This window comes from Lithobates pipiens, unplaced genomic scaffold, assembly GCF_037356315.1.
Source record: "Lithobates pipiens isolate NorthernLeopardFrog02 unplaced genomic scaffold, aLitPip1_a1.2 Scaffold_22, whole genome shotgun sequence".
Lineage (NCBI taxonomy): Eukaryota > Metazoa > Chordata > Amphibia > Anura > Ranidae > Lithobates > Lithobates pipiens.
The window spans coordinates 251,566,863-251,581,879 of record NW_027507784.1 but is presented as its reverse complement, the minus strand read 5'-3'; the positions used below and the strand labels follow the sequence as shown (position 1 = coordinate 251,581,879).

The 15,017-nt window shown below is 45.0% G+C and overlaps 1 long non-coding RNA gene across 1 annotated transcript; it reads right to left on the bottom strand.

Moving 5' to 3' along the window:
- Positions 1-5,599: 5,599 nt before the first annotated feature.
- Positions 5,600-7,417, bottom strand: LOC143925497 (uncharacterized). The gene is made up of 3 exons (XR_013262012.1): positions 7,184-7,417; positions 6,483-6,692; positions 5,600-6,377 (listed from the first exon to the last, which is right to left on the bottom strand). It is a non-coding gene; the product is annotated as an uncharacterized LOC143925497 (long non-coding RNA).
- Positions 7,418-15,017: the final 7,600 nt, after the last annotated feature.

Here is a 15,017-nt window from a genome sequence, read left to right as displayed (position 1 = left end):
TAATAAAAAAATAAAAATATGTCCCTGTATTTTATTTTGAAAATCTGGTCACCTTATTGTAGCAGCCTCTACAGGCAAAACACAAAACTCCTTTAGAAGCAGCAATTTTTAAGCCAGTGTGCATGGACCCTAACTATGTATATATCACACCTGGTAGAAGCCCTTGGAATCTGGAAATCAGTGAAGCAGGAACCACTACTCCAGTGATCTCCACTTGCTTCCAGGTCCCATGCTGAGTGGAAGCACTTCTGCTTACTGAACAAAGGTCAGCAGCTCGGCATAGGGCCATTCACAGAATGCTTTGCATTTTCTGAATTGCATAAAGAAAAACCCCCTAGGAGTGGATTTTACTGGCATGTACAGACTAAGATAGAGAACAATCAATTCACTTTATTAAATATAAAAAATAGCATACATATGTACAGTGGTGTGAAAAAGTGTTTGCCCCCTTCCTCATTTCCTGTTCCTTTGCATGTTTGTCACACTTAAGTGTTTCGGAACATCAAACCAATTTAAACAATAGTCAAGGACAACACAAGTAAACACAAAATGCAATTTGTAAATGAAGGTGTTTATTATTAAAGGTGAAAAAAAATCCAAACCATCATGGCCCTGTGTGAAAAAGTGATTGCCCCCCTTGTTAAAACATACTATAACTGTGGTTGTCCACACCTGAGTTCAATTTCTCTAGCCACACCCAGGCCTGATTATTGCCACACCTGTTCACAATCAAGGCATCACTTAAATAGGAGCTGCTTGACACAGTAAGGTCCACCAGAAGATCCTTAACCACTTTCAGACCGGACCATTTTGCTGGTAAATGACCAGAGGTCTTTTTACACTTTGGCACTGCGCTGCTTTAACTGGTAATTGCGCGGTCATGCAATGTTGTACCCAAACAAAATTTGCGTCCTTTTCTTCCCACAAATAGAGCTTTCTTTTGATGGTATTTGATTGCCTCTGCGATTTTTATTTTTTGCGATATAAACGTAAAAAGACCGCAAATTTTGAAAAAAAATGATATTTTCTACTTTTTGTTATTAGAAAAATCCAATAAACTCAATTTTAGTCATACATTTAGGCCAAAATGTATTCAGCCACATGTCTTTGGTAAAAAAAAAGTCAATAATTGTATATTTATTGGTTTGCGCAAAAGTTGTCACATCTACAAACTAAGGTACGTTTTCTGGAATTTACGCAGCTTTTAGTTTACGACTGCCTATCTCATTTCTTGAGGTGCTAAAATGACAGGGCAGTACAAAACCCCCCCAAATGACCCCATTTTGGAAAGTAGACCCCCTAAGGAAATTGATAAGAGGCATGTTGAGCCCATTGAATATTTTATTTTTTTGCCTCAAGCGATTGAATAATGACAAAAAAAAAATTTTTTTTTTTTTTTTACACAAAGTTGTCACTAAATGATATATTGCTCACACATGCTATGGGCGTATGTGAAATGACACCCCAAAATAAATTCTGCTGCTTCTCCTGAGTACGGGGATACCACATATGTGGGACTTTTTGGGAGCCTAGCCGCGTACAGGGCCCCGAAAACCAAGCACCGCCTTCAGGCTTTCTAAGGGCGTAAATTTTTGATTTCACGCCTCACTACCTATTACAGTTTTGAAGGCCATAAAATGCCAAGATGGCACAAAACCCCCACAAATGACCCCATTTTAGAAAGTAGACACCCCAAGCTATTTGCTGAGAGGCATGTTGAGTCCATGGAATATTTTATATTTTGCCACAAGTTGCGGGAAAATTACAAACTTTTTTTTTTTTTTTTTTTTTTTCACAAAGTTGTCACTAAATGATATATTGCTCATGCATGCCATGGGCATATGTGAAATGACACCCCAAAATAAATTCTGCTGCTTCTCCTGAGTACGGGGATACCACATATGTGGGACTTTTTGGGAGCCTAGCCGCGTACGGGGCCCCGAAAACCAAGCACCGCCTTCAGGCTTTCTAAGGGCGTAATTTTTTGAGTTCACTTCTCACTACCTATTACAGTTTTGAAGGCCATAAAATGCCAAGATGGCACAAAACCCCCACAAATGACCCCATTTTAGAAAGTAGACACCCCAAGCTATTTGCTGAGAGGCATGTTGAGTCCATGGAATATTTTATATTTTGCCACAAGTTGCGGGAAAATTACAAACTTTTTTTTTTTTTCACAAAGTTGTCACTAAATGATATATTGCTCACGCATGCCATGGGCATATGTGAAATGACACCCCAAAATAAATTCTGCTGCTTCTCCTGAGTACGGGGATACCACATATGTGGGACTTTTTGGGAGCCTAGCCGCGTACGGGGCCCCAAAAACCAAGCACCGCCTTCAGGCTTTCTAAGGGCGTTACAGTTTTGAAGGCCATAAAATGCCAAGATGGCACAAACCCCCCCCCCCAAATGACCCCATTTTAGAAAGTAGACACCCCTAAATTTAGGGGTACACTAGTGAAACTAGGTAATAAATGGCGGGTGCCCTGAAACTATAAAAAAATAACTAACCAACCAGTGTCACCTGTAACAGTTATATGGTGATTACTGGTGAAAGGGTTAACTAGGGGGCAATCAGGGGGCTTTATGCGGTAGTATATGGGGGTCCCTGGCGCTATAAAAAGCTGCGGCGAACCTAAATACCTACCTGCCTAACTAGCGTCACCTGTGACACTAATACAGCGATCAGAAAAACGATCGCTTATTAGGCTGGGTTCACACTGGAGCGATGCGGGAACGCCACGAATGCGCGGCGGGTTCCCGCATCGCATGCCTCCCGGCGGCAGTTCACACTGCCCTATGCGAACTGCTGGGAGTGTCAGTGAAATGTTAATGACACCCCCAGATCAGTTCGCATATCGCAGTGCGATCTGCAAACTTGGATCGCATGGTGTGAACACCCATGCGATCCGATTCTGCTGCGGACCAAAAAAAGGGTCCCGTGCGAGTTTGCGGCGGGTGCGGCGGGTGCGACACGAATTCAGCCATACTATCTGTATAGCTGAACTCGAATCGCACAGAGATCGGATGTGATTTGCACTGCAGTGCGGTGCGAATCACATCCGTTCTCATAAACCGCTGCAATGTGAACCCAGCCTTAGTGACACTGGCGACGGGGGGTGATCACGGGGTTAAACCTTTATTGGGGGGGTTAGGGGGGTACCTTAGAACTAAAGGGGGCTAACCCTAACTGCCCTAACAGTTATTAGTCACAAATGACACCTGCCGGGTGATCAGGGGGTTAAACCTTTATTAGGTAATAAATGGCGGGTGCCCTGAAACTATAAAAAAATAACTAACCAACCAGCGTCACCTGTAACAGTTATATGGTGATCACTGGTGAAAGGGTTAACTAGGGGGCAATCAGGGGGCTTTATGCGGTAGTATATGGGGGTCCCTAGCGCTATAAAAAGCTGCGGCGAACCTAAATACCTACCTGCCTAACTAGCGTCACCTGTGACACTAATACGGCGATCAGAAAAATGATCGCTTATTAGGCTGGGTTCACACTGGAGCGATGCGGAAACGCCGCGAATCCGCGGCGGGTTCCCGCATCGCATGCCTCCCGGCGGCAGTTCACACTGCCCTATGCGAACTGCTGGGAGTGTCAGTGAAATGTTACTGACACCCCCAGATCAGTTCGCATATCGCAGTGCGATCTGCAAACTCGGATCGCATGGTGTGAACACCCATGCGATCCGATTCTGCTGCGGGCCAAAAAAAGGGTCCCGTGCGAATTTGCGGCGGGTGCGGCGGGTGTGGCGGGTGCGGCGGGTGCGGCGAATGGCTGAACTCGAATCGCACAGAGATCGGATGTGATTTGCACTGCAGTGCGGTGCGAATCACATTCGTTCTCATAAACCGCTGCAATGTGAACCCAGCCTTAGTGACACTGGCGACGGGGGGTGATCACGGGGTTAAACCTTTATTGGGGGGGTTAGGGGGGTACATTAGAACTAAAGGGGGCTAACCCTAACTGCCCTAACAGTTATTACAGTCACAAATGACACCAATGCAAAAAAAAAAAAAAAAAAAAAAAAAAATGACATTGGTGTCACTGTGACTGGGGGGGCAGGGGTAATTGGGGGGGTGATCGGGGGGTAAAGGGGGGGTGTGAGTGTGCCTGGCATGTTCTACTGTGTGTGGGATGTGTTGGTGCAACTCACTGATCCGCTCTCCTCCGTGTCGGAACGAAAAATACCGACACGGAGGAGAGAATACATCACTTCCTCTCCTGTGTTTACATTACAGGAGAGGAAGTGATGTCACCGGGGATTTCCATTCGTCTGGAGCGATCGCGAGGGGGTGGCCATGAATGAATGGCCGTCCCCTCGTCCGGGATCGCTCCCGAACGAAAACCGACCGCCGCAGGCACCGGGCGGGGGCCCGATCGGGCCCCCGACCCGCGGGAGGCAAATCACGTACATGTACGTGCTTATGCCTGCCCGTGCCATTCTGCCGACGTACATCGGCGTGAGGCGGTCGGCAAGTGGTTAAAAGCTACACATCATGCCGAGACCCAAAGAAATTCAGGAACAATTGAGAAAGAAAGTAATTGAGATCTATCAGTCTGGAAAGGGTTATAAAGCCATTTCCAAAGCTTTGGGAATCCAGCGAACCACAGTGAGAGCCATTATCCACAAATGGCGAAGACATGGAACAGTGGTGAACCTTCCCAGGAGTGGCCGGCCGCCCAAAATTACCCCAAGAGCGCAGCGACGACTCATCCAAGAGGTCACAAAAGACCCCACAACAACGTCCAAGGAACTGCAGGCCTCACTTGCCTCAGTTAAGGTCAGCGTTCATGCCTCCACCATCAGGAAAAGACTGGGCAAAAATGGCCTGCATGGCAGAGTTCCAAGGAGAAAACCACTGCTGAGCAAAAAGAACATCAAAGCTCGTCTCAATTTCTCCACAACACATCTTGATGATCCCCAAGACTTTTGGGACAGCATTCTGTGGACCGATGAGACAAAAGTGGAACTCTTTGGAAGGTGTGTGTCCAAGTATATCTGGCGTAGAAGGAACACTGCATTTCATAAAAAGAACATTATAGCAACAGTAAAATATGGTGGTGGTAGTGTGATGGTCTGGGGCTGTTTTGCTGCTTCAGGACCTGGAAGACTTGCCGTGATAAAAGGAACTATGAATTCTGCTGTCTACCAAGAGATCCTGAAGGAGAATGTCCAACCATCTGTTCGTGTACTCAAGCTGAAACGAACTTGGGTTCTGCAGCAGGACAATGATCCTAAACACACCAGCAAGTCCACCACCGAATGGCTGAAGAAAAACAAAATGAAGACTTTGGAGTGGCCTAGCCAAAGTCCTGAGCTGAATCCTATTGAGATGCTGTGGTATGACCTTAAAAAGGCCGTTCATGCTCGAAAACCCTCTAATGTAACTGAATTAGGACAATTCTGCAAAGATGAGTGGGCCAAAATTCCTCCAGGACGCTGTAAAAGCCTCATTGCACGTTATCGCAAACGCTTAGTTGCAGTTGTTGCTGCTAAGGGTGGCCCAACCAGTTATTAGGTTTAGGGGGCAATCACTTTTTCACACAGGGCCATGATGGTTTGGATTTTTTTTCACCTTTAATAATAAACACCTTCATTTACAAATTGCATTTTGTGTTTACTTGTGTTGTCCTTGACTATTGTTTAAATTGGTTTGATGTTCCGAAACACTTAAAGTGGTGTTGCCACCAAAAAAATAAAACTACTTAAAATTCGTAAAAAAAATAAAAAAAAAAAGAATTGGCAAAAAAAATTTTTTTTACTCACCTCTAAATACCGGTTGCTAGGGTAGTCTCGTAGTCTGCCTTCTTCATTGCCCGGGCTGGTGACATCACTTCCCCTCACGCCGCACATTCACCTGGGACCTGTCATGTGTCCCAGGTGACTGTACGGCGTATCACGGCGCCCTGCGCCGCTCGCGCATGCGCAGTGGGTGCCCGGCTGTGAAGCCACAGCCGGGTGCCCACAGTATGCATGACGGCGCCGCGAGCGGAGCGGGGAGCGAGGGGGGGGGGCTTCATTCCCCCGCATCGCTGGACCCTGGGGCAGGTTAGTGTCCGATTATTAAAAGCCAGCAGCTGCAGTATTTGTAGCTGCTGACTTAATTTTTTTTTTTTTAGGGGGTACCCCACTTTAAGTGTGACAAACATGCAAAGGAATAGGAAATGAGGAAGGGGGCAAACACTTTTTCACACCACTGTATGTAAAATAAATGGATACAAATCTTGAATTTTTTTTTTATAACAAAAGAGAAGGCACAAGACTATACATAGTCAGTGTAGATGCGATCATCCTACGCGTTTCGGAGCTGTAGAAAGTCTCCATCTTCAGGGGTGTAAGTACAACATACATACAGGGAATCTATTGAATAACAGATGGCAAGATATTAGAAAAGGCAAAGGGTCAAACAGGCAGATAATAAAGCATGACAAGTTGGGAACAAGGAAAATTACAGATGGTACTCACAGAGCTTGTGACAACAATTAGATGTATCCCATGGTTCTTTTTTAAAAACAAAAGCAGTAAGTGATATCAGATGAATAACTGATTTTGCCAGTGTTCAGGGCTTCTCAAGGGGAGGAGAAGAGCAGGGAACGTAGTAAAGCAAAAGTGTATCAATAATCTTCTATAATTGTTTAAACAGGGGGATCCCAGACACACTTCCCTAGAAGACCCCTGTAGAAGAGAACAAGGGAAAATATGGTAGCTGGGCAAAATAACGGGAAACACTGGGGCTGAATAAAGAGGGCTGGGTCAAAAGAAAAAAAAAATCTGTATAGTTATTTTACATCTATATCCCGAAAAATCAAAGCACTTAAAAACGATGTCAAAATTTAATAGAGAAAGGAGAAGATATGAATATAGATGCTCCAGGACATGGGAGACAAAGGAATAATGAGAAACAATGTATCAAATCATTAGTTAAAAAAAAGTATATATATATATATATATATATATATATATATATATATATATATACTAAAAAGATTAATGGGTTAGATAGTATATTATAGAGTAATTGTATATCTGCGGGCAATCAAATACCTAGCAGTGCTGGAAAAAAGGCTAGGCATAAATTAAAGTCCTATGTAGATTTCTATATTAGTATAAGTTGAAAAGGAAAGGTAGAGGTGTAGGACATGTATTGATTACAAACATCCTCTTACCTATGGCAACAGCTACTGGTACAGAGATGGCAGATCGTCTCACTGGCGTCCCGCATATAAAATCTGCAGGCAGCCAGAAGGACAAATGCGGGAAATCAAAAGAGGAGAAATTCCAAACAGATGGCGCCAAGATGATTATGCCAGCTGATGGAGAGTAGTAGACCCAGCTACGGCCAGCCCCTTGAGTGGTGTGCGTGTGGCTCCGCCACCAATACGCATGTCGGAGGACAGAGGCGTCGGAGCGGGGCCCCGCCCACCACACCTGTCACCATCCACAAGCCACCCAGGCGGACAGTGCATGTCCGCGAGAGTGGCAAGATGGCGCCCGAGCGGTGTGCGCGCGGCCCCGCCCACAACGCGCATGACAAGAGACAGAGGCGTCGGAGCAAGGTCCCATCCACTACACACGATGGCCACTCAGGCAGACAGCGCATGTCCACCGGAGCAGAAAGATGGAGGATCGTTGCGGCTGGATATGAGCTAGAGCCTTGAGCCTCCAAATAAGCCGCCCAGAGTGTATAACTCGGGCGGCTACGTGTTCCGGGCGAACCCTGGGATTAACGCCCAAATATTGTGGGAAGTATTGGGAAGAAATAAGCGGAAAAAAAAGAAATAAAATAAAATAAATTAATAAAAACGGAAACAAGGGGTGAATAGCCCTGAAGACTGGCAAAACTATCAGCAAATTGAATTGATAATATTGAAACAATATAAACATGAAAACAATTAACATTCATAACAACAAAATAAATTAATAGATAAAATAGAAAAAAAAACGTATCCAGTTAACACCAAACAGTCAAGATATTGTAAACATAGTAAATAAATTGTAAATAAGTAGGACATGAAATATAAAATACAATTAATTAGCATGGTATCGATATCCTGAGTAGGTGTTAATTGCTCATTCCTTACTGCTCCCTGTTACCTGAAACAAATCCTTCTAATAAGGGTTTGAACCAAATACTGTCGTTGCATTTTCTGAATGAACACAAAGCATTCTCTGGTATATTATCTATACCTGGAATTTTTATTTAACCACTTTCAGACCGGACCATTTTGCTGGTAAATGACCAGAGGTCTTTTTACAATTTGGCACTGCGCTGCTTTAACTGGTAATCGCACATTCATGCAATGTTGTACCCAAACAAAATTTGCGTCCTTTTCTTCCCACAAATAGAGCTTTCTTTTGATGGTATTTGATTGCCTCTGCGATTTTTATTTTTTGCGATATAAATGGAAAAAGACCGCAAATTTTGAAAACAATGATATTTTCTACTTTTTGTTATTAGAAAAATCCAATAAATTCAATTTTAGTCATACATTTAGGCCAAAATGTATTCAGCCACATGTCTTTGGTAAAAAAAAAGTCAATAACTGTATATTTATTTGTTTGCGCAAAAGTTGTCACATCTACAAACTAAGGTACGTTTTCTGGAATTTACGCAGCTTTTAGTTTACGACTGCCTATCTCAGTTCTTGAGGTGCTAAAATGGCAGGGCAGTACAAAACCCCCCCAAATGACCCCATTTTGGAAAGTAGACCCCCTAAGGAAATTGATAAGTGGCATGTTGAGCCCATCGAATATTTTATTTTTTTGCCTCAAGCGATTGAATAATGACAAAAAAATATATATTTTTTTTTTTTACACAAAGTTGTCACTAAATGATATATTGCTCACACATGCTATGGGCATATGTGAAATGACACCCCAAAATAAATTCTGCTGCTTCTCCTGAGTACGGGGATACCACACGTGTGGGATTTTTTGGGAGCCTAGCCGCGTACGGGGCCCCGAAAGCCAAGAACCGCCTTCAGGTTTTCTAAGGGCGTAAATATTTGACTTCACTCCTCACTACCTATTACAGTTTTGAAGGCCATAAAATGCCAAGATGGCACAAAACCCCCACAAATGACCCCATTTTAGAAAGTAGACACCCCAAGCTATTTGCTGAGAGGCATGTTGAGTCCATGGAATATTTTATATTTTGCCACAAGTTGCGGGAAAATTACAAACTTTAATTTTTTTTTATTTTTTTTTCACAAAGTTGTCACTAAATGATATATTGCTCACACATGCCATGGGCATATGTGAAATGACACCCCAAAATAAATTCTGCTGCTTCTCCTGAGTACGGAGATACCACATGTGTGGGATTTTTTGGGAGCCTAGCCGCGTACGGGGCCCCGAAAGCCAAGAACCGCCTTCAGGTTTTCTAAGGGCGTAAATATTTGACTTCACTCCTCACTACCTATTACAGTTTTGAAGGCCATAAAATGCCAAGATGGCACAAAACCCCCACAAATGACCCCATTTTAGAAAGTAGACACCCCAAGCTATTTGCTGAGAGGCATGTTGAGTCCATGGAATATTTTATATTTTGCCACAAGTTGCGGGAAAATTACAAACTTTAATTTTTTTTTATTTTTTTTTCACAAAGTTGTCACCATAATATATATATTGCTCACACATGCCATGGGCATATGTGTAATGACACCCCAAAATAAATTCTGCTGCTTCTCCTGAGTACGGAGATACCACATGTGTGGGATTTTTTGGGAGCCTAGCCGCGTACGGGGCCCCGAAAGCCAAGAACCGCCTTCAGGTTTTCTAAGGGCGTAAATATTTGACTTCACTCCTCACTACCTATTACAGTTTTGAAGGCCATAAAATGCCAAGATGGCACAAAACCCCCACAAATGACCCCATTTTAGAAAGTACACACCCCAAGCTATTTGCTGAGATGCATGTTGAGTCCATGGAATATTTTATATTTTGCCACAAGTTGCGGGAAAATTACAAACTTTTTTTTTTATTTATTTTTTTCACAAAGTTGTCACTAAATGATATATTGCTCACGCATGCCATGGGCATATGTGAAATGACACCCCAAAATAAATTCTGCTGCTTCTCCTGAGTACGGGGATACCACATATGTGGGACTTTTTGGGAGCCTAGCCGCGTACGGGGCCCCGAAAACCAAGCACCGCCTTCAGGCTTTCTAAGGGCGTTACAGTTTTGAAGGCCATAAAATGCCAAGATGGCACAAACCCCCCCCAAATGACCCCATTTTGGAAAGTAGACACCCCTAAATTTAGGGGTACACTAGTGAGACTAGGTAATAAATGGCGGGTGCCCTAAAACGATAAAAAAATAACTAACCAACCAGCGTCACCTGTAACAGTTATATGGTGATCACTGGTGAAAGGGTTAACTAGGGGGCAATCAGGGGGCTTTATGCGGTAGTATATGGGGGTCCCTGGCGCTATAAAAAGTTGCGGCGAACCTAAATACCTACCTGCCTAACTAGCATCACCTGTGACACTAATACAGCGATCAGAAAAATGATCGCTTATTAGGCTGGGTTCACACTGGAGCGATGCGGGAACGCCACGAATCCGCGGCGGGTTCCCGCATCGCATGCCTCCCGGCGGCAGTTCACACTGCCCTATGCGAACTGCTGGGAGTGTCAGTGAAATGTTAATGACACCCCCAGATCAGTTCGCATATCGCAGTGCGATCTGCAAACTCGGATCGCATGGTGTGAACACCCATGCGATCCGATTCTGCTGCGGACCAAAAAAAGGGTCCCGTGCGAGTTTGCGGCGGGTGCGGCGGGTGCGACACGAATTCAGCCATACTATCTGTATACTATCTGTATGGCTGAACTCGAATCGCACAGAGATCGGATGTGATTTGCACTGCAGTGCGGTGCGAATCACATCCGTTCTCAAACCGCTGCAATGTGAACCCAGCCTTAGTGACACTGGCGACGGGGGGTGATCACGGGGTTAAACCTTTATTGGGGGGGTTAGGGGGGTACCTTAGAACTAAAGGGGGCTAACCCTAACTGCCCTAACAGTTATTACAGTCACAAATGACACCCGCCGGGTGATCAGGGGGTTAAACCTTTATTAGGTAATAAATGGCGGGTGCCCTGAAACTATAAAAAATAACTAACCAACCAGCGTCACCTGTAACAGTTATATGGTGATCACTGGTGAAAGGGTTAACTAGGGGGCAATCAGGGGGCTTTATGCGGTAGTATATGGGGGTCCCTGGCGCTATAAAAAGTTGCGGCGAACCTAAATACCTACCTGCCTAACTAGCGTCACCTGTGACACTAATACAGCGATCAGAAAAATGATCGCTTATTAGGCTGGGTTCACACTGGAGCGATGCGGTAACGCCACGAATCCGCGGCGGGTTCCCGCATCGCATGCCTCCCGGCGGCAGTTCACACTGCCCTATGCGAACTGCTGGGAGTGTCAGTGAAATGTTAATGACACCCCCAGATCAGTTCGCATATCGCAGTGCGATCTGCAAACTCGGATCGCATGGTGTGAACACCCATGCGATCCGATTCTGCTGCGGACCAAAAAAAGGGTCCCGTGCGAGTTTGCGGCGGGTGCGGCGGGTGCGACACGAATTCAGCCATACTATCTGTATGGCTGAACTCGAATCGCACAGAGATCGGATGTGATTTGCACTGCAGTGCGGTGCGAATCACATCCGTTCTCAAACCGCTGCAATGTGAACCCAGCCTTAGTGACACTGGCGACGGGGGGTGATCACGGGGTTAAACCTTTATTGGGGGGGTTAGGGGGGTACCTTAGAACTAAAGGGGGCTAACTCTAACTGCCCTAACAGTTATTACAGTCACAAATGACACCAATGCAAAAAAAAAAAAAAGCAATTGGTGTCACTGTGACTGGGGGGGCAGGGGTAATTGGGGGGGTGATCGGGGGGTAAAGGGGGGGTGTGAGTGTGCCTGGCATGTTCTACTGTATGTGTGGTGTGTTGGTGCAACTCACCGAACCTCTCTCCTCGGTGCCGGAACGAAAAATACCGACACGGAGGAGAGAATACATCACTTCCTCTCCTGTGTTTACATTACAGGAGAGGAAGTGATGTCACGAAGGATTTCCATTCGTCGAGAGCGATCGCGAGGGGGTGGCCATGAATCCCGGATCGCTCTCGAAGGAATGCCGACCGCCGCAGGCCCCCCACCCGCGGGCAGGCAGGGACTTATATATACGCCCATATGCCTGCCCGTGCCATTCTGCCGACGTATATCGTCGTGCGGTGGTCGGCAAGTGGTTAAAGAGCATATAGGTGTTCCAAAATCTAAGGCATATGCTTTTTCTAAGAATGTGCACTCTTCTGTTCAGTAGCAGCATCTATTCATGCAAGGTCTCTAGAGTGATTTTTTATTATCTTGCATAAAAACATTTATTGGGGTCAAAGCAAGATTAAAACAAATATAACTGGTGTAGATGCATTGATCTATTTGTGAACACCTGCATGATTGTTTAACGTGTGTAGCTTGGAGTAATGCCCCGTACACACGTTCCGATTATCGTAAGACCGATCGTTCACATTTTGTTGTATACAACTAAGATTGAATACAACAGTGCAAAATGTGTGTAAGACTTTTGTCGTACGATTCTGGAAAAATCTTCCGTCGTGCGTAGCTACGTATTTTAAATGATGTCAAAAACGTGTGACCTGTGTGTCCTTCTGGTTTATTTTCATGTTTCCGATCATGCGTGGTGTTTGTCTAATGACTTTTATCGGACGCATACTGTACTGACTACACGACTGTCGTACGATGGGCTGTCATCCGACCAAAGTTTTCCTGTTTCTTCCTTCGGATTTAGTTGGACGGACTGTCGTGATCGGCTGTCGAAAGCTGCGTACTAACGATCAGATTATCGAACGATCTGTCCGAAAGCGACTTTTGTGGTCCGATAATCGGAACGTGTGTACGGGGCATAAATGCTCAAGTAATTTAGTCTAGCTTTTAATTCAGCATGAACACCTGCATTTAATTTTCACACAGCATTTTTTTATTTTTTATTTAACCACTTGCCGCCCGCCCTATAGGCAATTGACAGTGGCAAAGTGGTTACATAATCCTGATCGGACGTCATATGACGTGATCAGGATTATGAGCCGCTGCGCGCCCCCGGGGGCACGCATCGTGGCGATCGTTGTTGCGGGGTGTCAGTCTGACACCCGGCAACTACGATCTTGGTAAAGAGTCTCCGACGGAGACTCTTTACCACGTGATCAGCCGTGTCCAATCACGGCTGATCACAGTGTAAATAGGAAGAGCCGGTGATCGGCTTTTCCTCACTCGCGTCTGTCAGACGCGAGTAGAGGAGAGCCGATCGGCTGCTCCTCTGACAGGGGGGTCTGTGCTGATCGATTATCAGCACAGCCCCCCTGAGGATGCCCACACTGGACCACCAGGGATGCCACCAGACCATCAGGGATGCCCAGCAAAAGGTAATCCTCCCTAGACCACCAGGGATGCCAGTCAGTGGCACAATGGATGCCAATCAGTGCCCATAATGGATGCCAATCAGTGCCCACAATGGGCATCACTGATTGGCATGCATTATTGTTTGGCACTGATTGACATCCATTAGTATAGTATAACATAATACAATGCCACCTATGAGTGCCCACCTGTGCCACCTATCAGTGCCCACCTGTGCCACAATGGCCGGCCGGGTAGCGTGCTCGGATAAGGGTCTGGTATGGATCTGGAGGGACCCCCACGCGTAGGGGGTTCCCCTTAGAATCCATACCAGACCTAAGGGCCTGGTATGCTCTAGGAGGGGGAACCCACGCCAATTTTTTTAAATAAATTTGGCGTGGAGTTCCCCCTTCAGAGCTCATTCTTTGATCGGCCACGGCAAAAGTCGCCTGGCCTGGGGAGACTTAAAGTCGTGTTGTAAGTCGCCCCAAGCCCTGCCCAAGTCGTGTCCAAGTTGCCTTCAAAAGTCATGTTGAAAGTCATGTCGCCCCTGTGTGAACCGGCTCTTAGATCCCCTAGGAGAGAAGCCCTTACTTTGGCTCAGATTTTTTAAAAAAAGGATTAGGTTTGGTTTCTGATTTGTAATTTTCAATTGCTTTTGAAATACACAAGTAGAAAAAAAGGTTTGTGTGACTTTTCATGCATGCTAGTTTAGCCATAAATGTGCCCACCCAGTAAAGATAATTAACCACTTCCTGTCTGCCATCTGTAAATACTCTATTTAAGGTGTGCTCACAAAGTAATGAGAATGACATTTTAAAAATGATTTTATTGACATATTTTCCAATTGAACATTGTCTCCTTCAAAATATGCACCTTGTGAGTGTACACAGCACACCCAGCGATTTTTTTTTTTTCATTCTTCACAGCATCCTTGGAAGTCTTCAAGTGGGACGGCATCCAGAGCCTGCATAGTTTGACATCTGAGTTGCTCATTCTAGCTTTCTTGGTGCGAGGTGACGTGGGTGTGTGTCATTCTGAACTTTGTTTCTTCCTCTTGGGATCGTACTAAAAAAACACCCATGATTTATCTCCCATGATCACTCATTTAAAAAAATGTGTCTCTCTTTTCAAACATGCCAATAGGTCTTGATAAACGAGTTGACGATGTTCCTTCTGCTCAGGTGACAAGTTCTTTGGAACAAGTTTTGCACACACTTTTCTCATGTTCAAATCCTTAGTCACAATTTCATGAACAATTGACTCAGTAATTCCCTTTTCCTCTGCAATCATTCTGATAATGGGCCATTGGTCATGGTTAAGAACAGACCTCACTACATCCACATTCTGCGTCCTGATCGTTGTTTGTCTTCAACACCTTCTTGTCTTTCCTTGAAGGGTTTGTGCCATTGGTACACGTGTGCTTCTCGATTAGCTTTCCTCACCATTTCCAAAGTTTCTGATGCACTTTTACCACATTTCATACATGAATGTCTCCCCTCTGATAGGGCAGGAATTCAACTGATCAGTGTTCTAACACATACCTGGCACCCCATCCCACGTGACCT